Consider the following 9,305-nt stretch of genomic DNA (forward strand, 5'->3'; position numbering starts at 1 on the left):
TACCATTCGGTTTGCATTGTACAATAGGAGGGCAGGATGTACACATCTACTTCTTGTCCGTTCCATTGCCAAAGAAACTGTACAATCAACCGTATTACCATTCGGTTTGCATTGTACAATAGGAGGGCAGGATGTACATCTACTTCTTCCGTTCCATTGCCAAAGAAACTGTACAATCAGCCGTATTACCATTCGGTTTGCATTGTACAATAGAAGGTAAAACGAATGGTAGGTTGGTTTGTATGTCCAGCGAAACTGCAGAATCCGTTGGGTTGCTGCTGCTACCACGTGAGTCTCGGTCAAATCTCACACGGGCGTGTCTCTGAGCATCTGCCAAACGTTACGGCTTGGCAACAAAATGATAAGACTATGGTGGTGTTTCCTTTTGCCAATATCGTGCCACTAGGGCTCGCGCCGAGCAGGTCATTAAATAAAACAAAAATAAATTTAAAAAAGTGGGAATACATGAAAAAAATCACTACATGGTGAACCTGTCACGAAATGCACTTTCACTAGTAGAAAATGGGGCAACCATCTAAGCCTTTAGTACCGGTTCCCTTACGAACCGGTACTAAAGGGGTCATTTGTACCGGTTTGGGAGCTCAGGCGGGCGAGGCGGTTTGGTACCGGTTTGGGAGGGGCTTTCGTACCGGTTCGTGTTAGGAACCGGTACGAAAGGTCTTCGGCCAAAATTCAGACGCGCGGTGGGGCCAGGGCTGGACCTTTGGTACCGATTCATCTAAAAAACCGGTACTAAAGGCTCCTCTATATGATCCCTGCCCCCCCCCCCCAACCAACCCGATCCTTCTCATTTTTTCCTCTCTCTCTCTCTCTCACATTTCTAAATTTTTTGCACCTCTCACACTCCAACAAGTTTTCATTTTTTCTCCACCATTTTAACAAGATTAACGACCTCCATCTATCCAAGGGTTAGCAATATCATCATTTCTTCCGGCATTCCTAATTTAGCTCATTTCTTTGGTAGTTTTAACTCGTACTATTTTTCTAGTGCTAGCAAGGTGTTCGATGAAATGCCTAAGTTAGGGTTTTTTTTTGCAATTTGAGCTCAAATTAAAGTATGTTTTGTAGGTTTTAGTATCATCCCCGTCCTCACCGCCGTCGATCGCCAACGTCATCCCCTAGCCGGCACCGTACCACCTCGGCGAGCCAATTTGATGGGGATTCCAGCGCTTGGTATGTTAGAAACCGTCCTTTTTTGCAGGTAATTCCACTTGCTATGCATTAGATCTGTACATGGTTATGTCTCCAGCCAAAGAGGTTCGTCAGGACATGATTTTTGGATGTAACTAGTGGAAACCGGTGTTATATGATTTATTCAGCCGATGCGGCTCGCAGCTTGATCACAAGCTTACATGTTGATCTTTTGGCGTTTATCTTTGTTATCCTTATCCCTTTTCGAAAAAGGGGACCTGCGGCATTGCTAGTTTGTTTTAGTTCATGCATGTAGTGAAGCATCCTTGGTGGATCTCGTGGCAATGTGAATTGTTTCCAATTTGGCTATCACAAATATTTATTCAACGATTCACGAATAACAATTTATACAGAGCATCAGATGCGAAGTATCATAATTAAGTTGACCCTGTGTTCTTTATGCTCCCGGTACTCTTAACCTCGAGAAATTAACACGGTATAAAATTTTAGAAAAAAAATGATGTAGATACAACAAGTGCTAACTGATTACCATGTCACATAAAAGTATACCTTGATTCAATCAGCGACCAGAGAAGCATAAAACGATAAACTATACTCTGTATAGTCATGAGTTCAAATTTGACTACAATTTGGCCCCAATGTCACCAACCCGTCATGGACATCCAAATTATTTTGATTCATAGGAGGATTATTCTGAAATTTCATGAGTAAAACCACCTAGCGAACGATGCTGGATTCATGCGTATCATCATTCGTGAGTCATCACCGGTCTACAGTACATCGCGTGGGAAGCTGTATTCACCAAAGCTATATTTGCAAGACCTGTGCTTGACCATGCGGAGCTCTCCGCCGTCGCACCGCTCCACCTCCACGCCGGTGAGCACAGCGAAGTTGATCTCATTAGACATGCCGTCGTTGTAGCAGTGAGAGCAGGCCCCCGGCGGCACCGGCTCGTCCGTCTGGTAGAGCTTGGCGACGCAGAAGCGGCCGGCGTCACCCAGATGCACGAGTTGCGACCTCACATCGAAGCTCCCGCTTGGCGCCCCGAAGACCTTCCACACGCCGCTCGCCTGCAGAGGCACGGAGGCTCCAACAGGTTTAACGGAGTTCAGGTCCCAGGCGCAGAGGAGGCCGCTATCCCGGGACTCATACTGCCATTCGTCATTCGGGAAGCCGAACCATAGGCCGAGCTCCGGCGCGTACTCCGCGCGCCCACGGAACGGGAGCGGCGAGACGCTGGCCCTGCTCCAGGTGCCACTCGCAGTGTCCATGGAGAAGGTCCCGCGGATACGGGTGGACGCCCAGATGTGCGACTCGCCGACCACCGCGTAGGCTCCGAGCATGTCCCTGCTCTCGGGGGCGCCATTTTCGCCGGTGCCTATCGCGTTGTAGGGAGGCGGCAGGAAAAATACCAGAACCAGTCACTGTCATGGTCAGGCACACCGGCGGGGTAACGGATGAGCGCTCGCAGATTTTTGTCGCTCTTTTTGGGCACGACCTCGACCTCCTCGTCCATGAAGTACAGGTTGTCGCCGACGGTGACAGGCACGGTCTCGCACTGGGGGTGGTGCAGTCGGATGCCGGGCTGCGCGCGGACGGAGTGCGAGGCGTCGTCGTAGAGGACGGCGCGGCCCGGTGCGTCCCAAACGTCTCTGGCGTATTCGGGAGTGGCGGCGTCTACGACGACGATCTTATCCTTGCTTTGGCCGATGAGCCCGAAGTCCATGACTACGCCGGGACTTGAGAAGTTCATATGGGCGGCAGGTAGACGCGCATTCTCCGCATCATCCGCCATGGTCGGCTTCATCGCCCTCTGCTGCATAGCCGCCCGTATGGCCTTCTTCCTAGCCCTCTGAGCCGCCTCCGCCGCCCGCGTCGGCGTCATCCTCGCCCTCTCAGCCGCCTCCGCCTCCCAGATCGTCTTCTTCCTCGCCCTCTCAGGCTCCTCCGCCGTCCGCATCGCCTTCGTCCTCGTCCTCTCAGCCGACTCGGCCGCCTCCATCGTTGTCGCTTTCGCACCAGCCGCCACCGCCGCCGCCGCTCGCTTCGGTGAATCCTTGGGGTAGAAAAGGTGCGACGGGTTGATGCGGTGCAGCGTGTAGGAGCTGGGAGCGAACGAGCAGTTTCCGACCACCATGTACAGAAACCGCCGGCTCATCGTCGCCGGTCAAGCCCTCTCCAATCTCCACCTCGATCCTTTGTGTAGATCAGAAAACTACTATGCGACGCTTTCTGTTTTTCTTAGGGTGGTATATCCGATCATTTTTGTTTTGTTTTGTTTTGACCAGAGTATATCCGATCGTACGTACCATCAGCTAAAAGAAAAGGTTTTTATATCCGATGGGACCCTCGCTAAAAAATCCGATGGGACCATAGCCCATGGAACGCCATGGTAATGTTGCGTCGGGTTAACAACGCCTGGAACGCTTGTTACTGTACGGCCCGCGTGCCAGGCACTGCATTTTGCTGTTACAGGATTTTCTCCAGTTTTATTGTTACACGGGGAACCTTAATTTCCGGCCGAATCCAAACTGCATGCTGCTTTCCATAGCCCCAACGCCTCCGTCTTTCAAGGATCCCTACCAGTCGCGAACGTACCACCGAGAGACATGCCGACGTTGCGTCGAGTGCGGCGGCGCACGGTTGACGGCGAGGATCACCTCAGCTCGCTCCCTGACGATCTGATCCTCCTCATAGTCAGCAGGCTGGACACCCGGACGGCGCTCTCCACGGCTGTCCTCGCCAGGCGCTGGGCGCGCATCCCGCGCGAGCTGGCGGCGCTCGACTTCAGGGTGAGCGACATACTCCCGCCGGAGTACGGCCGGACCGTCGCCCTCCGCCAGCGCAATCTTCCGGGAGACACGAATTTGGCCAGGACACTCGACGGTCTCATGGCGGACTGCGAGATCGATACGATGAGGACGTTCGCCAACGGAGTGACGAGCTTCCTGGATGCGGATGGTGGCCACGACCGGCGCCTGAAGACCCTCCGTCTCGAGTTTTTTCAGACACACGACGGCATCTGTGCCGACCGCATGATCACCGCCGCGGTCGGCGCGTGGGGAGTGGAAGATCTGGAGGTCGTTGTCAGGCTAGCGTCCGGCGATGATCAGACGCCGGCCTACAGCTTGCCTCACGACTGCCTCAACGTCCGGTCGCGTCTTCGCAGCCTGACGCTGGGAAAGTGCTGCTCACTGCCGTCGCTGCACAGCTACGGCACGCTCACCAAGCTCGTCCTGCGTGACATTCCCACTTCCACGCCAGCCGACGTGTACGAGAGGGTGTTCAAAGATTGCACCGGGCTGCAGGTGCTTCACCTCACGTCCTGCTGTTGTGCAAATCACACTTTGGTTGTGGACGCGCCGTGTTCACAGATTAGGGAGCTCGTCGTGGAAGAGTGTTCTTTCATGGAGATCAAGCTGCGCAACCTCCCAATGCTTGTTCGCCTGGCATTCTGCCTAACCGATACTCTAAGGATTGAATTCGGCTCGGTTCCGTGCCTCATGGACACTAACCTCACATTCTCTATGGAGGATGATAGTTTAGTGGCGCTACGGCGTCCGGTGGATGAGTTCGACTCGTTCCTCGGTATGTCCCCCACCATGACGAACCTCGTCATCCGATTTACCAGGCTCAGAAGATGGATTGGGCCAAGTCGTCCTGAGAGGCAGTTGCCGGACCTGAAAAGGCTCCTTATCGCCGACATGCCTTCGAACTGGGACATCTCATGGACACGCGGCCTCCTGATGGCCTCGCCATTTCTCGAGGTCCTGCACATTCATGTGCCTCAGTCGGAAACAGGGCCAGATTACCTTCGCGGGATGAATTGGGCGAAAACGCGTATTAATCTTCGGCACCATCACCTCAAGGAGCTAATCGTGATTGGATTCACGCAGCGCAACATATGGCTTTTCAAGTATGTTGTGAGGGTTTGCACATCATTGCAACGGGTTGTTCTGCTGAAGGATGGCTATGTTCGGTACAAGGGACTCTGGGATTGGCAGATGGTCGGGCAGCCAATATGTACCTCATGGAGCGATGATGAAAAGCTGGTGGCCAGAAGAATGATAAAAGAGTTTGGGCTCAGGCCTCTTGTTGAACTCATCTTGGGATGATCTCTTTATTTAGTCTTATTAAGTGCACATTGTTATCTGAACCAAGAGGCACCTTGTGATGGATGTTGAACCTAGTGGGTCGTATCTAAAACATGTTTGCCCTCAGTTCAGTTTTATTCGATCCCTGTGCATTGTCCCATTCTCAAAACTAAAATATGTGTACATACTTTCCTTGATTGAGTTGTTCTGCTTGTCTACAGCTTTTTTTTACTGGAAATACATTCCACTTAAACTTGTTGCGCAGAAAGTTTGCTGGAGACCATGTCACATTCAAAACACCATCCAACTGGAATGTCTGAATGTAATCTTGCTAGCCAAATTGAGCTCCTAGGTCTTGGTGAATGCAATCAAACATGGAACACTGGTCTGTCGAACGCAGGTGTCTTGAGAGGGAGGCTCAAACCCTGGGAATTATGATCTTAGATACGGTTACTATGATGCCTAGACGTGTTTTGGTTTTCACAAATTACTGCAAAAAAAGATTCATGCTGCGAAAAAACAATAACTTTTTCAGGCCACATCAAATGAAAACCTTCAGACAGAATGAATGTATGATACAGAGAACATGAATAGAGATAACAAGGTCCTGTACAAAGACAAAGAAAATACACCAAACTACAGGATGGCAGCATAGACAGAAAAACATACTCCCTCCAATCAAATTTGAACTAAACCCCCGACACTTATTATAGATCGAAGGGAGTAGAATAAACCGAATGCAGAAAAGGCTCGGAGCACATGAGGCAGCATGTGGAACCACCTATCATCACAGGAATTACAAACAAAATGAACTAAAAACTCATCTATAGCAGCCACAGAGACTGGTGCAACAGGAAAATAAATTAGTTGGTTCATTTTTTTCGATAAAGGAAATATATTAATATCAAGAGATATCAATTACATCCAGCCTCTGCAACAACGCACCACCCTAACGGCACTACGGATGCACACAGCCAAAAAAAGCAAAAGAAAACTAAGAAACAAAAGTCCCGCTACAGTATCTCAGTCCTAACAACAGCAATACATCCGCCTCCATGACAACACCTGAATTACAGACTCTCCAAAAAAATGACGCCTCCAAGAAGGGAACAGTGCTCAAACACCGTCGTCGCCCGATCAAAGATCTTAGGTTTTCACCCTGAAGATAGTCCCCGCTCTCAAAACAATGCCTCCACCAAGGTCATTGCTAGGCACAGCCAGTTAAGGCCAGACCTTGGGTTTTCACCCTGAAAGGTAGGACTCTGCACTTCACCTGTGTTGTCGCCTCCACTTTCATACCGCTGCTGTGAAGCCGGAACACCAAGCAAGCCCCTCAACAGCGCGGAGACTTGAACCTCCCTTAGCTAGTCCTCCCGTCGGGCCTTCATGAAATTCTCTTCTTCCGACTTTCATTATGGATCCATAGTCACTTGATGTCAACACAGAAAAAGAGCTTCGCGCCGCTCCCTCCAGAACCAAATGGTCGGAATAAACGCATGGGTGCGCACGACCGAATACCTCCGATCCAGCAAACTCCAGGCAAAGCACTGTTATATTCGCCGGCGAAGCCTTCGAGGCAAATACTTGGTTCATGCCAAGAAAAGATTGCAAGAAGAATGCAGCAAGTACTAACCATTCCTCTAAAACGAAAAACAATTGCTATTTAGACGCATGTGAACATCTAAATGAATAATATGAGCTCATTTATCTATCTAGCAGTGGACAAACTATCTTTGAACATTAAATGAACAATTTACTCAGACCATGGACGCAACATGAATATAAACCTCCAGTCTGTGCTGCAGACCTAAGCACATCTGAGCATAAGAGCAAGAATTGCTATTCAGACGCATGTGAATACCTAAAGGGATAAGATGAATTCCTTTATCTATCTAACAGTGGACAAACCATCTTCAAACATTACATGGACAATTTGCTAAGACCATGGATGTAACCTAAATATAGCCCTCCACACCTGTAGTATCAGTAAAAGGAAGATCATGGCATGAAGTATCAATAAAGTGTGTCATTAAGGAAAATTCACCATGGACAAATAACTGAATGTATTAGTCTTAAATGACGTTCCAGATTCTGATAAGAAGCCAGAGGTTCCAGCAAAGCTAACAGATAAATTAAAAGTGTCACTTTATATAAACTACAACCATTTTTCTATTGCAGTTTTAATCCAAACTAAAATGCAAATCGTCAGGCAGAGTTTAATATGGAAAGTCACATCCCGTGTATAACCAGGTTAGTTCCGTAATGTACAACAAAATTTGATATTTGTGGGTAACCCTTTCACTGAATTCCCAGATATTGTAAGTAGTTCAGGGAACAGAGAACACCTTTTCCCTTTGTCTCTGTGACTACCCACACGCAAGATACTCTCCATGAGCCTGCACTTCCATCATTATGGTTATAAATCAGATGTGACATTGTGCTTCGTAAGGGATAAAAAGATCGCGCTTTGCATCAGCATAACACAATAAGATGAGAAAGAAGTGTTTGTAAAGCAGCCTGGAAAGCCGGTCAACACATGGAGCCACGATCATGAATGCGAAGGGGGGAACTCCATGCACAGAGATCCGACGACAGTGAGTTCCTCCCCAACAGATTCACTGGCAGCAACTTCCAAGATACTGACAAAAGAAATGCACTTGTATGGTAGAACTGCAAAATAAATAGAATACTTTATCAAGTTTAAGAAAGTATACTTTAGAGCCCTGAGATAGATCAACAAGTATAATTGAAAAGGGAAGCACAACTCTGAACCATCATGCCATCATAAACGATACGGGTTGGCCAATCATCAACCATATGTACCTTTAGTCTACATGAAGTGTCCTAGCAGCTTCTCCAAACTTGCACTGAGATGTAGCCTCAAAAAAATTCACATGAATAAGTCAAATGTTTAAATAATAGCAACGTCTATAAATAGGGTTGATGCAGCAAGCAAAAAGGTCTCCATAAATGTGAAAGAGAAATTAGATGAATACTACAGACAAGCACAAAAAATGCACCTTTGCAAAGCACAATAACTTCGCACATGCGAGAGTTGTTCTTAGCTGTCTACTAACAAGTGCACTCAATGACTCGATACAAAATATTAGTGCAACTGCTAGAATACACCTCTCCCATCACCTGTCGTTCTCCGTTGCATGCGCGGTGGGCGGCCAAGCTCCACCTCCTTCCGCCTACCGTTTTTAGCTGCGCACAGGAGCAAAAGGAGGCAGCAGGAAGATGGAGTGTTGTCCGCTGCCACCGCCCTTTACGATGTAATTTGGTCTATATCTGTAGTTAGCTGAATTTGGTGCTTGTCTTCAGTTAACTGAATTCCGTATCTGTCTGCAGTTTTCCTCTGAAAAACTGCACTGTGAATCATTGCAGAGCTTCCTGCCTCATGGCTGCCAGCTACAGGAAGCCCGTGATTGTCAGAGCGCGTCATCGGAGGGGAGCATAGTAGGACTTTCACTGTTAATATGCCAACCCGCAGGAAAAGTTTGATTGCCGATGAAATATTAACACTGACATATCATCGCCATTTCAGCTCAAAGTAAGACTGTATGTACATAAATTTTTGAGAAGCACCATTTACTTTTCCAAGGACATCATGATCCAACTTGCAGGTTCAAAAGCCAAACAGATCAGAAGGTTAGAATTATCATTCGGAACATGCTGTTTATAGAAAGAGAAATTTTTTGTACAAGCATCCGACGTGCTGGGAACCGACAGCTCTTTACAATCAGAGCACAAGTGCACAACCCAGAAACTAAGCCTCCACTCACAAAGCACTCCCACTAAGTATCAGCGAAAGCTATATTCTCAAGCAACAACGATGGAACTACATCCGCCTAAGTCAAGAACCAACATGAACAAGATCATATATAGGCATCAACCGGCTTGATCAAACCGCTCAGCAAAGAAACTATCCCGTTAACCTGGGTACTCTTGGCTGCCATCCCTGTGCCGCTAACAAAAACAAGATCATCTGTATCCATCAGCCAGCTCGATCAAACCGCTCAACAAAAGAACGGAAGG

General features: G+C 48.3%; 1 long non-coding RNA gene across 1 annotated transcript; it reads right to left on the minus strand.

The window, feature by feature from the left end:
- Positions 1-7,660: 7,660 nt before the first annotated feature.
- LOC124685986 lies at positions 7,661-8,895 on the minus strand. Its single transcript, XR_006997668.1, has 2 exons — positions 8,091-8,895; positions 7,661-7,937 (listed from the first exon to the last, which is right to left on the minus strand). It is a non-coding gene; the product is annotated as an uncharacterized LOC124685986 (long non-coding RNA).
- Positions 8,896-9,305: the final 410 nt, after the last annotated feature.

Source organism: Lolium rigidum, chromosome 2 (assembly GCF_022539505.1).
Source record: "Lolium rigidum isolate FL_2022 chromosome 2, APGP_CSIRO_Lrig_0.1, whole genome shotgun sequence".
In the NCBI taxonomy this organism is placed as follows: Eukaryota; Viridiplantae; Streptophyta; class Magnoliopsida; order Poales; family Poaceae; genus Lolium; species Lolium rigidum.